This window comes from Desmodus rotundus, chromosome 7 (genome assembly GCF_022682495.2).
Source record: "Desmodus rotundus isolate HL8 chromosome 7, HLdesRot8A.1, whole genome shotgun sequence".
Classification (NCBI taxonomy): domain Eukaryota; kingdom Metazoa; phylum Chordata; class Mammalia; order Chiroptera; family Phyllostomidae; genus Desmodus; species Desmodus rotundus.
The window spans coordinates 100,628,406-100,647,431 of NC_071393.1; positions in this window are offsets into that span (position 1 = coordinate 100,628,406).

The window sequence follows — 19,026 nt, forward strand, 5'->3', positions numbered from 1 at the left end:
AAGCAGATAAAAACACTCCTAAAATTGATATGGAACCACAGTAGACCTCAAATAGCCAAAGAAATCCTGAGAAGAAAGAACAAAGCAGGAGGCATCAGACTTCCCAATTTGAAGCTATACTATATGCTGTAGTCATCAAAACAGTATGGTACTGGCATAAAAACAAAGAAGTAGACCAGTGGAATAGATTTGAGAGCCTAGAAGTAAACCCAAGCATATACGGTCAATTAATATTTGACAGGGGAGCTAAGAATTTCTAATGGAGAAAAGACTGTCTCTTTAATAAATGGTGCTGGGATAATTGGACATTATCCCAATGTGTAAAAGAACACGTGTAAAAGAGCCCTGGCTGGTGTGGCTCAGTGGATTGACCACCGGCCTATGAACCAAAGTGTCGCTGGTTCAATTCCCAGTCAGGCCACATGCCTAGGTTGTTGGCCAGGCCCCCAGTGGAGGTGTGGGGGTGGCACATGAGAGGCAACCACACATTGATGTCTCCTTCCGTCTCTTTCTCCCTCCTTTCCTCTCTCTCTAAAAATAAATAAATAAAATCTTAAAAAAAAAAGAGCAAACATGGGCCCATATCTTATACTATTCAAAAAAATTAACTCAAAAAAATTTAATGATTAAGTGTAAGACCTGAACCCATGAAACTACTAGAAGAAAACAAGAATAAAATCCTTGACATAGGTCTTGCTAATGATTTTTTTGGGTATACCATGTAAAGCACAAGCAACAAAATAAAAATAAACAAGTAGGACTACATCAAATTAAAAGCTTCCTCACAGCACAAGAAATCATAAACAAAGTTAAAAGACAATCTACAGATTGGGAAAAATATTTGCAAACCATGTATCTGATAAAGGGTCAATACCCAAAATATACAGAGTCCAGCAGAAGCAAGGCCTGCTTGAGTGTGGTGGGTAGGTTTATAATATGGATGTAACAATTTATAGTTTTAATTTGAACATTTCACCTAAAATGTCATATGGTGTGCTTGAGTGTGATTGCTTATGATTTTGTAACAAAACATTTTGTAATAAAAAAGGGATGTTATTTGTGCTGGACCCTGTATGTTAAAAAACTCATATAACTCAATAGCAAAAATCCAAATAACCCAATCAAAAAATGGGCAAAGGACCTAAATAGACATTTTTTTCAGAGAAGATATACTAAAGGCCAATAGGTATATAAAAAGATGCTCAGCATCATTTGTCATTAGGGAAATACAAATTAGAACCACAATGAGACATCACCTCACACCTGTTAGTCCATCATCAAAAAGACAAGAGAGTGAGTTCTGGCCAAGATGGAGGAGTGGGTAGAAACGCTTCACTTCATCGAACAACCAAAAGAAGGATAACAACCAATTTAAAAACAATAAACAACCAAAAATGCAAGAAAAATCAAACTGCATGGAACTCTGATGGCCAAGGAATTAAAGAAACATTCATCCAGACTGTTAGGAGGGGCAGAGATGGACAGCAGGGCAGAGAGGACCCATGGCAAGGCGGGGGACTGCTCAGGCAAGGCAGGGGCTGGCTGACTGGGAAACTACAGACTCAAAACCTCTAGCCATAAAATTCTGTGGGGGTTGTGAAGGTGGGATGAACTCCCAGTCTTACAGGACAGATTGTTGGAGAGGCCCTCGGGATCCTAGAACGTACACAAACCCACCTACCTGGGAATCAGCACCTGAAAGGGCACAATCCACTTGTGGAAAGTGAGGGAAGTGATGGGAAGTGGGGCTAGAGTGGAGCTAGTGAGTGTTATTGTTGCCTCTCTGACCCCTCCCCCACAGACAGCCCCACAATGCAGGAAAGAGGGTTGCTCTGCCCTGGTGAATACCTAAGGCTCCGCCCCTTACAACTTAACAGGTGCACTGAGACAAAGAAATGTGGCCCATATGAAAGAACAGATCAAAACTCCAGAAAAAGAAATAAACAATGAGGAGATAGACAACCTGTCAGATGCAGAGTTCAAAACACTGATAATCAGGATGCTCCAGAAATGATTGAGTTCAGTCACAAAATGAAGGAAGAAATGAAGGAGAAATGAAGGTTATACAAAGTGAAATAAAGGAAAATATACAGGGAACCAACAGTGACGGGAAGGAAACCTAGACACAAATCAACAATTTGGAACAAAAGGAAGAAATAAACATCCAACCGGAACAGAAAGAAGAAACAAGAATTCAAAAAAATGAGGAGAGGCTTGGGAACCTCAGGGATAACTTTAAATGCTCCAACATTGGAGTCATTGGGGTGCCAGAAGGGGAAGAGGAAGGGCAGGAAATTGAAAACTTATTTGAACAAATAATGAAGGAGAACTTCCCCAATCTGTCTAAGGAAATAGACTTCCAGGAAGTCCAGGATGCCCAGAGAGTCCCAAAGAAATTGGACCCAAGGAGTAACACACCAAGGCACATCATCATTAAGTTACCCAAGATTAAAGATAAGGAGAGAATCTTAAAAGCAGCAAGAGGAGAGAGTTACCTACAAAGGAGCTCCCATAAGACTATCAGATAATTTCTCAAAAGAAACCTTACAGGCAAGAAAGGTCTGGAAAGAAGTATTCCAAGTCATGAAAGGCAAGGACCTACCTGCAAGATTACTCTATCCAGCAAAGCTGTCATTTAGAATGGAAGTGCAGATAAAGTGCTTCCCAGATAAGGTCAAGTTAAAAAAGTTCATTATCACTCAGCCCTTACTATATGATATGTTAAAGGGACTTATCTAAGAAATAGAAGAATATCAAAAACTATGAACAGTAAAATGCCAACAAACTCACAGCTATCAACAACTGAGCCTAAAAAAACAAAAACAAAAACAAACTAAGCGAACAACTAGAACAGGAACAGAGCCACAGAAATAGAGGTCCCCTGGAGGGTTATCAGTGGGGAGGTGAACGGGGGAGTAAAAGATACAGGGAATAAGAAGCATAATAGGTAGGTACAAAATAGATAGGGGAAGGTTAAGAATAGTATGGGAAATGGGGAAGCCAAAGAAATTATATGTACAACCCATGGACATGAACTAAGGGGGGGTATAATGCTGGAGGGTGGGGGGTAGTGCAGGGCAGAGGGGGGATAAAGGGGAGAAAAAGATCTGGACGACTGTAATAGCATAATCAGTGAAATATACTTAAAAAAAGACATGAGAGAACAAATGCTCGTGCAGACGTGGAGAAAAGAGAACACTTGTGCACTGTTGGTGGGATTGTAAATTGGTAAAGCCACTATGGAAAACAGTATGGAGAATCCTTAAAAAATTAAAAATAGAACTACTAGATGATACAGCAATTCCACTTCTGGGAGCATGTCCCAGGAAAATGAAAACACGAACTTGAAAAAATATCTGCACCTCCATGTTCTAGCAGTATTATTTACAATAGCGAAGACATGGAAACAAGCTAAGTGCCCATCAATAGATGAATGGACAAGAAAGTTGTGGTATATGGCAAAACTTCCTCACTTTTATGGCTGAATAATATTCCATACACACTGTATACACAGTGGAATATTATTCAGCCACACAAAGTGAGGAAGTCCTGCCATTTAGGACAGCATGGGTGGCACTTGAAGGCATTAGGCTAGGTGAAATAAACCATAGAGAGCAAGACAAATACTGTATGCTCTCACTTAAATGTGGAATTTGACAACAAAACTAAATAAAGTAACTGATAGAAAATGAGATGAAAAAGAGATCAGACTTGTGGTTAACAGAGGGGGAAGGGGAGGGAGGGAAGGGAGGAAGGCGGTCAACAGGTACAAATTTCCAGTTATAAGACAAGGAAACACTGGGATGTGATGTACAATGTGGCGATTACAGCTGGCACTGCTGTGTGATGTTAGGAAAGTTAAGAGAGTAAATCTTGAGTTCGCATCACAAGGAGACAATTTTCCTTTTTTATTTTCTTTATTCTTTTCTTTTTATTGTATTATATGGGAAGCTGGGATGCTAGCTGAACCTACTGTAGTAATTGTTTGAAATATATGTAAATTGAACCATAAAAAAGCCCTAAACAAAAAAGTCCTTGTCACTATGATCTCCTCTATCACAGAAAAACATCTCAACTGAGATTTCTACCCTATTTTCCATTCACTGTTTCACTTATTTTGATTTGGCTTTTTCCTACCATAAGATGGGAAACTGTACTTGCAAGGTCATTACTAATGACCTCCAAACCAGTGGATACTTTTAGTCAGCTTATCTGACCTTCAGCAACGTCTAACTTTCTTTAATACCCTTCCCTCTTGTCCTGCTTCCTTCTTCCTTCTTCTGGTTTTCCTCTTGCTACTTACTGCCTGCTCCCCGAAGTCTATTTGTTGGTTCCTCCTCTCGACCTGATGACTAAATGTTGGAGGGCTTTGGGGCACCACCCTGGATGTTGGTTCTCTGAATTTTTGTAACAGAAGTTGTATATCTTGACTTGCCCACCACACAGCAGTTTAATGTTTGGGCGGGTATAGTTTTATTGCAATTTTTCAAATTGCAATTGAAATTTTTCTGAACAAGAAGGAGCATCTTCAACCACTATTATTTAGCACTAAATGACTTCAGAAATTTTGTTGTAAACACAATAATGTTTGTTAATTAATTCAACTTAAAATCAATACAAAACAGTGCTTACATGTGAAAGTTATATTTGAAAAAGTCATTTTGATGACAACGTTTGAAGCACAAGTAATATCAAACTTATATACACTTTCTGTACTGTCAAAGCTAAAAGAAGAAAATCTCCACTCCACACAAATTTGCAGCAGATATGTTTTCTGAACTCAAACTGCAGTCCCAGTAGCATTTTTCATATTTTAATATGTGTGAAGGAAATTTCTATATTTTGAAATCCACTTAGCTGTGCAATTGAGGAGCTTCCACCTAAAGTTCAATTGGAAGTGATTAGTCTGCAATGCAGCGATATGCCAAAAGGCAAATGTCTAGAGAACAGAATTCTACAAATGCCTTTTCAGTGATGAATATGCTCAATGAAAATCACAGCTTGTGGACTGATGTTACCACCAGTATCCATCTTTCTGAAAGATAGTTTCAAAGATGAAATACATAAAATCTTTTTACAGGTCGGCATTCACATAAATATTTCAACTGATTTTGATAAGGAACACTAATTTTGGACTCCAGTTAAACCAAATGTTGTCTTCCCCCAAATAGTTCTATCTTCATTAGACCTGTATTACAAAAATTATTCTCAATTATTTTTATATCTTGAATTTCATTAATGGAAAATTTGTGGAACTCATTCCTCTCTGGTTCTATAAGGACCCACATAATATTCTTGGTTTTGCCTCTTGATTCTGTATAGAAAAAGTTTGCCTAACCCACCATTCTCTCTTCCATGTGCCACAGAAGACTCCAGGCCGTGAATGATGTGGCTTCTGCCTACTTCTCCAGCCACCATTGCCTATCTTCCTCAAACACACCAGAGCCTTCTTTTTCTCAGGATTTCTACACTTGCTACATTCTTTGTCTGGTCTGCTTTTAAAAGTTTATTCATTTGGGATTGAGCCCTTAACCTGTGGGGTCTGTATCAACTCCAGGAGGTTAGGGCCAGAAATGCTGGGGTTGGAAAACCCATAGATCCGGTGTCAGAGGTGTTGTGAGTGTGGTAGTGGTGTGAGAGCAAAGGAAAATACAGTGCGTTTTTCCTGAACACGTCCTGTCCCACTCTAACAATTAAGCATTAAAAGACAACCATTTTCATACTTTTCTCTGCTTTTGAGATGGTTAGATATTTCTAAGCATAGTTATGTCAATTGTTCCCCAACTTGGGGTTGGAAACTCCTCACCCCAAGTTTGTTCTCCAAAGTATAGCAAGTTAGAGTTAATGTCTCCTTAATCAGTAAGAACCCTAGCTAATCTTCCCCTGGGACCCTCCTTCCTGGATATGAATGAGAGCTTGCGTGCGCTTCCTGGTGTCTTACCTTCTGTCCTGGTTGTTTGTCTTTCTGCTTGGTGATGGAACTGGTTCTCATATTTGCACCTCAAGGATTGTTACTTGTAGGTGTGGTGTGGGGACTAGCAGCACTGGCATTCTCAGGGAGCTTGCTAGAAATGCTGGATTTTGGACACTACTCTAGACCTAGTCAATCAGAACCTGCTATTTAATAATATCCCAAGGTGAGTCTTATGTCACATTCAGGCCTGGATGCTGATTGTAGTTGCTGCCGCCATTGCCTCTGAGCATCCTCTGGAGATCTCTCTCCGTGCAGCACAGCTGACTCCTGATGGTGACTGTATCACTGTCAGATGAAAATCTGGGACAACGGCACACTTCTTCCAAGCTTGTACTTCCAAAGAGAGGTAGCTCAATAGAGTCCAAATGGCAATCTTTAGCAAATCCTGTTGATTTGGGGATATTAGAATATCATATAACCTTACCGCCCTGCTCTTGGTCTGCCTCTACTGTGGTCTGCGATGGCTGAACGCCTCTCACTGGGATAGCTCCAGGAAGCTCCCTGCACCACAGTCCTGATCAAACCAATTCCTGGATACACAGAGAGAAGAAAACGCTTTCCTGACTTCATTCTTAGGACTACTTGTCAAACCCTCATCTCCTGACCCAGTATTGACCCTTCTCCAGGTTGATTGACAGTGGGAATATCCATTCCCTTTAGGGGAAACCCCACTGCCACCCACAGGGGTGTGGTCTGACATATAATAGTTTGACATAAGCGCATTCCCCAAAGTCCAGGTTATTTGGTCTTAAATAACACCACATGTCCTGGAGATTTTCTTTTCAGTTTCTTCTCATCAAGGTTCTGAAAATCTGGGAGTTTGTAGCCTCATCCCGAGTTACCTGGTTACATAAGGATTCACTTGGCATGTTATTTAAGCTTTTTGAGAACATTTTCTACACTTACATAAGGACCTAAGGAAGAAAAGTTGTGATTAAGGAGAACTGGCTGAGATATGAACAACAGTAAGTGTGCTAAAATTTTCTCCTGATCTCTCTGAACAAAAAGGATTAGAAAGACTACCTGCCCCTTATGAATTACATATATCCTGATTCTAGAGAGATTGGTTATTATTGGTGTCCGTGGATAGAGCTGCTGGAATGACTTTGGATTGCTGAATGCTGTCTTGGAAACCTTACCAAACGGCAATTTTTAGCTTTTCTTTTCTATTTTAGAGCTTTTGTGTGAAATTTAAAAATCACCCAGTTAGGCTGGCTGGAAGGCAGTTTTTCTACGAAAGACTTTTCGGGGGTTGGAAAGCAGAAAGAACAATGAATAAGAAACAGTTGGTGTGTATTGAGTGGAATAAAAATGCCTTATAATTTGGATAAGCTAAAAGACATTTTCACATACGTTATTTCATTTTATCCTCTTATCAGCCCTGAGATACAGGGTAGTGTTGTTATTCCCCTTTTAAGGATCTGGGAAACTGCAGCCCAGAGAACTTAATTGCCTGGAAAGTAATGAAGTCAGGTCTCAAACTTGACTCTTTAAATTGAATCCTCTATGTCTGGTTAAAAAGTCTGAGTTCAAGTTAAGGGTATAGGTGAATCAAGATCAGGCAATGTGCCTGAGCTGCTGTATGGCCTCTGGAATCACCAGTTTATTATAACAGATATTTCTGACTCTGTTTTCCTAAGGCACTAAGTATCTAGACCAGCACCCCTACTCAAACTTTACTTTTTTCTACTTGCTCTTTCTCTTCTTTCTCGCCTCTCTTTCATTTACTCAAGTAATAGTTTTCTTTCCACTTCACTCCCTTTGGCTTAACTTGATTTTGAAAGGACTTTACTATTAACATCCCAGAATGACTCAGTGTGAAGGAAACCACAGCAGATGCAGAGGAGGAAGCGGAGGAGGGGATGTGGAGGGGAGGGGTAGCCTAGGGCGATGGCAGGTGTGGAGAGCATTTTAGTGCAGATACACGAATTTCTAAGTCCAGACTGGTATTCTGAGATGTTCCCTGCTGCTCTGGAATCTCTGTAAACACAGAGATTTGTCTGGAATGACTTTACAGCTCAGCGGGAAGCTTGCTAAGTGCCAGAACTCTCAAACTGTGAGTGTGGCTCAGAAATCAGGGGCGGGGGGGTGCTCTCAGCCAGGCCCGCAACCCCTTCCCTGGGCCTGTCGTTGCCCATTTACGCTGGGAGCCGGCCACGGAGGCTTGTGCAGGCTCCGGGTCTATTGTGGCGCCGGCCCCACCAGCAGGGTGGTAGGGCCGAAAAGAACCTTGCAAAGACATCAACTACGTCGCTGTGCTGTTATGGTGAGCCACACCTAAAAATGTCCCAGAAAGCCATTAAAAAAACAGCCCTGTTCCTCAATTTTTTTTTCAGGGTCGGAACATTGATGATTTTACTCAGCAATACTTTTTCTTCTCAAAAAAATTTTTATGAGAAGAATTAAAACCTTTCCTGCTGCAATTTAGTTCTCTTCGCTTTTTTCCCATAATGGCACATGTGTTCTGAGAGCCGCGGGTAGTGTCTCTCCCACTGCTGTGATTGAAACCTAGGTCTTTTGAGTAAGAGCAGTTCTTGAGAGGGCAAGAGAAGGAAAATGTGGATGACTGGTGTCTCTGCATATGGCCTGCAGAGAGTTCCATTCAGTCTGTTTGTTGTTGAAGAGGGTACTGGAGGGGAACTAGGAACCCAGAGGAGAGCCACAAGGAAGCACTGTTGTGCTGAGGGAAGCACACGGAAAGGCATGCTGAGCTATCTGCTGTCTCCTCCAGCACACCCACCTGTCCACCTGCAAGATGGCCACTCTGTAGACAAGCTCTTAGATGCAATTTGGTAATTTATCTTATTTTTGTAATGTTTATGAGCAGTGGCTCTATAAGATTCAAATCCTGATAGCACTAATTACTGGCTGTATTAGGGATTTTTAGAGAAACAGAACCAGTAGGTTATGTTTATCTCTCTCTATCTCTGTACCTAATTAGAATAACAGTCTGTTATCTATTTATTGATCAATTGATCAATTGATTTATTTTAAGAATTTGACTCACGTAATTGTGGGGGGCTGGCAAATTTAAAGTCTGTAGGGCAAGTTGGCAGGTTGGAGATTGAGGTAAGAGCTGGTGCTGCAGTCTTGAGTCAGAAGGCTGGAAACTCAGGCAGAATTTCTATGTTTTGGTCTAGAGGCAGAATTCTTCTTCAGAAAACTTCAGTCTTTGCTCTTAAGGCCTTCAACTGATTGGATGAGGCCCACTCATATTATGGAGGGGTAATCTGCTTTACTTAAAATCAACTGATTGTAAATGTTAATCACATTAAAAAGACACCTTTACAGCAACATCTAGTCTAGTGTTTGACTAAACAACTGGTCACCATGGCCTAGCCAAATCGACACATACAATCAACCATCGTTCTAGCTTTTAACTTACTAGCAAGTGTACTTAACCCCTTTAAATTGAATTTTTTCTTTTGTAAAATGGAGATAAGATGAAGTTTAAGTGAAATAATAAGATAAAGAAAGTAATAGTAAGAAAAAGTCGTCAATACATGTTGACTGTATTATGAAGATTATTGCAAGTTCTCAAGTAAATTCACATAACGGGTCTCAAGGGAGCTCTGTGTGTTGGAAATCAAGTAGAGCAATCAATTCCTTATATTATGCTTATTGATTTGCCATCAGACCCAATGTTTAAGTTGATGTATAGACATCAACTGGTTAATGTGAAAAATATGTATGACTGGTCACTAACAATAGTGTCATAACCAGAAAGATAAAATAACTAAAAGATAAAAAAATAATCTATAATCTATTACTCTGACGGAGCAAGTCTGTTCATTATTTTATTATCTCTGCCAGTCCATACCTATTCATGAATAAACGTATTATTTGCAGAGCTATACTCAGGGTAGATCAATTTTGGCAGCTTGCTGTTTTACAATGACCACAATAGATGTTAAGATATCAATGAGCTTTTGTCCTTCAACTGCCCTTTTGTAGGAAAACAGCGGGATGCAAGACATCTAGACAGCTTGTCTGCCAAGCTGACACACCAAGAGGAAACGCACTGACCCAGCAGCTCAGGCTCCTTGATAGGATGTCAGAGGATAGCTATATTTTTAATCAGCATATAATTTATTTGACTGGTTTAATAGATTATATTAATAGATGTAATAGGTGTGATGTAGTAAACTGGAGAAAAAGTTAATCCAGGTCTGTGTTATTATGGTTTTTATTTTTGCCTTTCTTTCATCCTTTGAAAATGTACACAATTCCTTCAATGTGCCATGTGCCAGATACTGGGGAGGAATCCAGGCACGGAGCAGACCACAGGTCTGCTTTTTCAGAGTTGTGGACTAGAAGGTGAGACAGGTGATAAGGAGACATGGAAGAGCCATAACAGAGGGAAACACCTAATCCAGGCTTGGGGCTGAGGCTGGAGGAAGCCAGCGGAAGACATCCTGGGGGATGTTCTAAGATATGCTCTGCAGGATGAATAAGAGTTAGCCAGGTGAAGAGGGGAGAAGAGGTTAATGTCATGTTTTTAAAATATTTAATGTTGCCAGAAAACTGACTCCAGATGTTTTTCTATTTATTTAGGCAAACCTGTGAACCTCAGGTAAAGCTGTGGGTACAGCCTGTGCAAAGACCTACTGTCTGCACACTATGGTTTGGGGAGCTGAATGTACTCTATTCTGGCTGTAGGAAGAGTCTAAAGGTAAAAGGGGTCCATATTAAGGTGATGAGTTTGCTCTGTGGTCAGTGGGGAGCCACTGAATGTTTTAAGGAAGGAAGTGACATGACATGATTCATACTTTAGGAAACCCAGTTAGGGCACAGCATAGAGAATCAACGGTTAAGGCAACATTAGTTTCATGGAGTCCACTGTCTCACCATTGGGGCAATCCAGGTCAGAGATTATCGGTAACAGCAGTGAAGATGGAGAAAACTGGATGGAATCAAAAGGAAGTTAGAAGATAGAAGATCTGGAACTCTATTTTTTTATTTTATATATTTTTAATGATTATTTTATTGTTGTTCAATTACAGTTGTCTGCATTTTCCCTCAACCACTCCCCTGCCTCACCCCAGCCAAACCTGGAACTTTATTATTGGTCAGGTGTGTGGGAAAGAGAGCAGTTAAGGATGAAGCCTAGGGTTCTTCCATTCTGTGTTCACATGTTCTTGAAAATGAAGTTTTTTTACATCTGAAATTATTAAATTATTTCGCCTTTAAGGGCAATTGCTCTATGTCCTCTAGACAAATGTTCTATCATGACACAGAAGGCATCATTCATGGGGGAAAGAGCACTTGCTGGGAAGCCAGGAACAGGTCTGCCACAAATCCCAAATGTGATCCTGGCCAGTTGTCTCCTTGCAGGGAGTGTCAACAGCTACAATATAAGAGCATATGTTTACAGCCCTGGCTGGGTAGCTCAGTTGGTTAGAGCGCTGTCCCCATATGCCAAAGTTACAGGTTCAATCCCCTGTCAGGGCACATACAAGAATCAGCCAGTGAATGCGTAAAGAAGTGGGACAAGTGACTATGATTACGAACTGTGGTGGTGCTTTGAGTTGTGACATGTGTACAAAATAAACACACTTACATGGCACTTGGAGGAAACTGCTGATGCTACTTGTGTCTTGAAGAGGATCGGCCTAGGGTTCTGCCTGTTCTAGGTCCTGCCTGATTATACCAGAGGGGAGAAGAATCCCTGTTTTACCATATTTCTAACAAATTCAGTACACTGAAGAACAGTTTTTGGGAAGCTCTGGCATAGTGGTTAAACTCTTGAATCAGATAATCTGAACTAGAATCCTCATTCCATCATTTACTGCTTTGTGACTCTGAGAGAATGATTTACGATTCCAAGCCTCAGCTTTCTCATCTGTGAAATGGGAATAATAGTACCTATCCAACAGGGTTATCATGCAGATTAAATAAGAGAATGTTCATAAATACTTTATTACAACTTTTGAGAGTAAATGCTCAATACATGTTAGGCATTATTATTTTCTACAATCTTTTCTTTAAAGTATACAATTCAGTTGCTTCAAAAATAAACTTACAGTGTTGAGCGAGCATCACCACAATCCAAATCTGGAACATTTTCATCACCTTAAAAAGATGTGTCCCTTTGTAGTTATACCCCATTGCCACTCAACCCCAGGCAACCATGAATCTACTTTCTGTTTCTAGAAATTTGCCTCTTCTGAATACTTTGTATAAATAGAGTCATGCAGTATGCAGTCTCTGTGTCTGGGTTCTTTCGTTGAATATAATGTTTCTGAGGTTCATCCGTGCTGTAGCATAGATCAGTCCTTTTCTTTCTTTTCGTTGTTGAATAGTAGTCCACTGTATGGGCATACCACATTTCCATTGTGGTGAACCTCTCCATTCACCAGTTGGTAGACATTTGGATAATTTCTACCTTTGGACTATTATGAATAATGCAATTATGAACATTGGTGTATAAGTCTGTGTGTGAACATATTAATATATAATCTTCAGTTCAAAAATTTTAAGAAACATTGAATTTGTGAGGAGGATGACTATTGAAACAGGCCTTGGTTCTTAACCTTTGGCAGTAACTATATTTTTTGCAAGGACATTTTGAAGAAGTACAATTATTTATATTCATCATAGAAATTTAACTTTTCAGTTAAATAAGAAACAATTAATTTTAATAAAATATTTAGTTAAAAGCTACTAGCTTTGCTATTCTTGAATTTTAATTAAAATTTCAAGAGAGTTAGACTAGAATCCAGGGGTTACCATGCTGCACAACTACAAGGGCATCTTTTCATTGGAATTGGGCCTAGGTGTGCCAGTCACATTGGGTATCATGGGAACGGTGCTGCCTGGAGCCGTGTTGGAACAAATGGCCATACCGTTAGTCCTCTTGAGTCTGTGTCCTCTGCACTCTGTCCCTGGAGGTGGGGCCTGTTCTGTTTGTGGCCGTTCCAAGTCATCCCTGGAGCTGAGGCCCAGGATGTCACTCTGCAGATGGCTGTAGCTCCAGACTCTAGGGAGTCCTAGGAAGGGGGCTTATTTGAAGCCTAGGAAATCTCAGACTAGAATTGCCAATATGCCCTTGAATTGCTGATGGGAGAGACCGAAAGCTCTGACAGACTCACAGCTGAAGCAGTATCTTGCACCCTTCTGTCTGGGGACATCTTGAGCCCGATGCTCACAGGTTAGTTGAGACCTCGAAGGTTTTTTCTAGAGTGGTTTAGACCTGTGGGTAAAGTTTGGAGGTAAAGGAAGCCAATTGGGACATATGTCTTACTGGGACATGTGCTTAGTCTTATCCTTCCCCTTGGAAGCACTGGGCTGAACCCTCTCAGCAGAGAGTTGTGGAAAATTAGGGACGTTCTGTGGAAAGACCAAGTTAACATTCAAGTCTCAGAATCTGATCTTAGGTCAAATATCTCTTGCTTTTGCCAGTAAAAAGAGCCCAGATGTTTTTCTATTTACTTAGGCAAACCCTTGAAACACAAGTTAGTGATATAAAACTTTACATTTGCAATGTGAAGAACCCATATTTGGAAAGTTGCAAGCATAAAATATATGCTGTGAAATGGGAGGTCAGCATGGTGAACTCATTTTAGAACCATAGTTTTGACTCAAGAATTTTGATGGGGTCTTCACGTTGGTTGAGCTTCTTGGTCCTAATATCATTGAGAGAATTAAATCATGATATTAAAACATTGAAACACTAATGCTTTGTTTTTATTGGCAAGAACCAAAATGATCTAATACTAATGCCATGAAACATCAGTCACTTTTTTCCTGATGAATAAGATGAACTTTGGCTGCTTATGATAGTAAATTTAATAATGTCAGTGATTTGAACTGCTTCAATTCTAAATGTGCAGAAATGTGTTTTATTGCATATCTCTCCCCCCTACCTCCTCTCTCTTTCTTGTACTACCACTGTCAGGGACTTTTGTGCAAATAAGCCCAAACACGTAGATTAGAGCATATCATTCACATGTGCCACGTGTGTGCCAAAGTATGAGTACCCATGGCAAGGCTTCCTCTCACAGGTGGTCTGAATTTGCTGCTCGCTGGTTCTGTAAGCAGATTCAATATTTCATAAGCACTGCTCCATCTCATGCCTCCATTATTGACACCACATGGAAGTCAGGAAATTGGTTCTTTCTGGGAACAGTTTGCAGAAATATGCAGCCTGTCAGCCCCTTTCTCATGGGTGCATTAACAGAGCGGCTCACGATTACAAGTAACGAACCTTCTCCAGATGTGTGTAGCGACTCAGCTCCAACTTTATCTTCGGTCCCGAAGATGGACTTGACAAGATGGATTATTTGTGGCCATATTGTAATAACTTTGTGAAATTGGAATTCCCAACGATTGTAATGAAGGGTGAGGAATCAGCAGCAGAGGAACAGGGAATTTCTACTTGCAGTAAACAATATAAAAGGACAACAACAATAAAAAGAGCAAATCAGCTGTGGCATTTTCCTGCCTTGGACACTGACTCTTTCAGACTGTTCTAATTCTTTCCCTTTTCTGATTCTGTTTACGCTACACACATTAAAGTTAAGTCATGTCTTTAATAAGATGGAAACTGGAAGTGAGATTTGGAAATGACTGAATCAGGCTTCTTAACTTTTTTCTTCTCTTGGAGAGCTCAAAAACAACTGACAGAAAGGGATATACCAAAGAAAACAATTTTAATTGTCGGCTTCCATGGAAAATTCAATCCAGCCTTTCATTCATTCCCTTCCCGGTGCAGTGCCAGTACAATTCTCTCTGTATGGCTAGAGACTTAATTTAGCTGACAAATTTCTGAAGATATAACTCAATTTCTAAAAGAAATATGCTAATTGTAAATGATGCATACACTCTTAGTCTCAAAAGACGGGGGGATTTTGCTAGGATAAAGTAATTGGGGGTGAATTTCTCTTGCATTTTATTAGCAGTAATGATTTCAAGTGAGTATTCTTTTAAAACAAGGCTGAACTTAAATCTTTCTTTTCGAACACACATCCCCTGAGTAGGTAGGTATAGAACTGCATTCCTTTGGGAGTTATTTGTCCCAAGGTTGGCATTCTTAATTGTTTGATGTAGATGTTCTAAATAAAATTCTTCAAGTCCAGCTGTTATGATTTAGCTTAATGTTTGTACAGAGGGACATCCTTTGTCATCGAAGAGATGGAATCAAAACAGAATTAGTCATTCTTGTATCTTCTATTTATAGCCCAGCCATTATTCAGATGCATTGTAGAAAAATGATGTGAACAAGATATTTTTTTTCTCTCTCTCTTTTTTTTGTAAACAAATCTCTTTTTTTAACCTGTGGATTTAACTTCAGTTCCTAACTTAGACAGCACTTAACAAACACATTACAACTTAAATGAAAAAATATCTAAGTCATCCCATCTCCATTTGGAAATTAAATGTTTGTTAGTGCAAAGTAAGTGAAATGATGAGAAGTCAGGGATGGCTTATGTGGAAGTGGCCAGAGTAGGAAAGGTCAATATGAAAAGTTGTTTGGATGGGTTGTTCATGACTAACAGCCCAAATCATTAGAGTATTGAAACAAAATTCTACTCTTCGTATTTAGTTTAACATCAACATTAAAGGTAGCCCCCAAATTTAGTAAGAGTCATGATTTAAGGCATTTTTATTTGGGGGACATTTTAGTAAATTAATTTGAATTTTTTGGAAGTGGTGGGATGGGTAGAAACTTTGGGAGCTATATGGAGCAAATGGAGCAGTTAGATAAATTGGTTATAGAAACAGGTTGTTAGAAATCCCTGCACCACTCGGGTCTCTTATTTCCATTTTTTCCTCTTTTTTGATAGAGAGCTGACTGAAGAGGGGTCTAGAATAGCTTGCTGGGTTGCTGAGTAGAAGGAGGTAAGAAGCAAGACTACTAGCTTTCTTCTGATCTGATCTATAAGGTAATTAGGTATATATAATTAAATGAGATGAAACATCAGATAAGTGCTTTGTAAATTTTCAAATCCTCTACTATTATTGATTACTGCAGCATCTGAAGCAGCTTCTGTAATACAATAGCCTCCAAATCAGAGTTTGCCGAGTGATATTAAATCAAATCAAAGAGTAGTTGGACAAATAGTAAGTCATAAGTCCAAGTAGGAGGTCGAAGAGCTTGACAATGAGTGTTCTCCATCTTAAATTTTTCTTATGGCAGTGTTAGATCAGCAGATGGCTTATTTTCATTGGCAACAGCATGGAAAAAAAATGACCAGACATAAGAACAGTGTATTCTAGCAACATGGTCTTGAAGTTTTATTCTTTTAAGGATGTTGGCAGCCAGTCAAATTAATGAATGGTTGCCAGGTGTTGAATTTGAATGTCACTGTGGGTGATTATAGGGTGAGTGTGTCTTTGTTTCCTATGTGTGCTAAACTTGCATTAGGAATTCCATTATTTTGAGAAGCTATTGAAGTTTTCTCTAGGGCAATCTGAAAATTATTCAAATCCAGTGTAGAAACATGAGAAGTTTGAGCTGAAGATAAAAACTACCCGTCCTACAACTGTTCAGACATCTGGCCCAGCCCTGGGCAGGGAAGCTTCTTGATGGTTATTGATGGGTATTAATACTTGGTTCCCAGAGGATAGGTGAAAGTTTCAGGGCAAGAATTTTCAGTTTTTGAGATACCCCAAGAAGGTAGAACCAACATTTTTCTCTCTCCCACAATGTAACCCTTTCAATTTTTCTGAAGCTAATTGGGAGGAGAGTAGGGTTGCAGGGAGTGCTACATCACCTTGATCAGAGGATAAGAGTCTGAGTGGAAGGAAGCTCTCAAGAAGAGCTTGCCCTCTGTGACTGGTGTGATGTCTGTCATTCCCCATGCCGTAATAGTTGGGCTAGAACTAGAGGGGGTGGGTTAGTGGTAATGAAGGCCCAAACTCATGTTACCCATGGGAACAACATATGGCAGCCAGTAGTAGTACCAGTGAGGCCTTTCTCAACTCCCTGCAGAGGGAGATCCAAGAGAAGCCAGGGCCTGGGGACACCAGTGGAAGTGAGTTGATGGCAGCCATCCAGGCCTTGGAGTTCTGGAGAGATGATGTCATGTGGACCGCTATCATTACCCATGATGATGTGGCCCTGAGGCTGCCCAACTCACTACATTCAAGGAGTCCTCAGAAATGCTGGGTAGACTCTAATTTGGTGAGTAGAGGTCAACAGCAGAGATCCCTGGGAAGCAGCAATATTCACAGTTAGAAGTTAGCATCCTTTCCAAGAGTGGCCTGTCTGGAGGCCTGGAGTAACATTGACAGCATCCAGGCCCTTGTGGAGAGGTGCCTGGTTAGGACTAGGTCAGCTGTAGGCACCCAATGAAGAATGTGGCTCAGAGTGAGAAGAACTAGAATGCAAACTGGGAACTGGGGAAGAAAGCAAAATCGTATAGATTAGGTAGATTTCAGTAGGTTCTGGAAAGGAGACTGCAGTCAGCAGACTTGTGGGCCCCTGGCTCCCTTCAGGGATGCAGGACATCATGTTTGGAACAGTAAATCTAATCCTGGGCCCTATATATTTGTGGGAGTGAGACTGTTGATAGACCACCAGGGTCAGGGGTTAGAACTAGCTCAGGGTCTAGCTGGGACTGAATGTGCAGATTAAATATTCAGCACAATTAGCTGGATGGAGTTGGGGCAGGTGCTCTTTTCTTGGAGGTAATAAAAGGTCTTTGTGACATAGACTAGCTAGTACTAATATGGAAAACATTAGATTATTATCAATGGCATATTTGTGATATTCTGGGTGGCTCTTATACCAAGCTAAGTATGATAATGTCCCAGAATAAATCATGGGTTATTTATTTTGGGAAATGTACGCTCTGAACCAAAAATTAGAACACATGGTGTGACAAATATGAGCAGACTGGTAAGGCCAATTGGATAAAATACCGGCAATCAGGATTTTTTTTTTTTTTTAAATAGGAGACTGTGTGGTCACCAAGATGTGCCTGTAGTTAGCAGCCTTCCCTCAGAACAGGGGGGAGAGGGTATGTACATAAGAGGGTAATAGAGACTAAAAGTCTCCTTACAAGAGGAGTTTGGGAAAGGGAGAGAGCTTGTCCAGTTGGGGTAATCAGGGAAGACTTCATAAAGGCAGCAACACATAATTAGATTTTGGTGATTGTGTAGGATTTGAACAAGGAGCTAAATGTATAAGGGCCTTTTAGGTTGAGGCCCTGGATGAATGAAACCCACAAGTCTGGGAGCTAAACTTGTAGGAAGTACAACTGTCAGCACATAATTCATTTGAGGGAAGGGGGGAAGGCGTGACTAGAAGGGTAGATGCCACTGTCTTGTGGACCATGTTGAATGGGAGATTTGACACCATGCCTAACAGGTGCTGTTAATATAAAGATGGAAAAAGTAAAAAATGAAGACAAGTATTTGGGAGATATAGAATGTGGTTCCTGTAGTCATTTATGAAAACAGGTAAGATAAAGTATGTTCAGAAAGGTAGACGAACTAAGGACCAGATCTTAGGTTTTTACGGATGTAAGAAGATAGTAAGAAGGTTTATTCAATACTGTATTTAGGGGGAAACTCTGGGTGTTTCAACATTAAGGCCGTTAAGAGAGGAGTAGGTATCAAAATAAAATATGGCTGAGAGGCCAGGAGACTAGAGATGGAAAGAAGAAAATGGGGGTTGCTTTTTACACCTCTGATACCTTAAAAATGTGGTTTCAGGTGCGCACAGTTCGGGATAAGAATGGGTGGAATCTCCATTGCAACAGATTATAGCTGTTGTCCTCAATGTGTGGTTGCTGGACGGGCAGTGTCGTCATCACTTCGGAACTTATCCCTGCGCATTCCCGGGCCCCACCTAAGACCAACGGGATCCGAAAATCTGAGTACGGGGCCCAGCAGTCTGTGTTTTGTCAAGCCCTCCAGGTGAGTCTGATGGCTGCTAAAGTTTGAGAACCGTGGTGTCACGGGGATGCGTGGTGAGGCATTCTGTTAAATCTGATTGTTGAAGGGTTTCTAGACACAGGGTACAGTGTTCTCAAAGGCTTCCTTATTTTATCTTGGCAAACACAGACTGCCTCTTCATTCAAATGGTATGATTTGAGCGGAGAAAC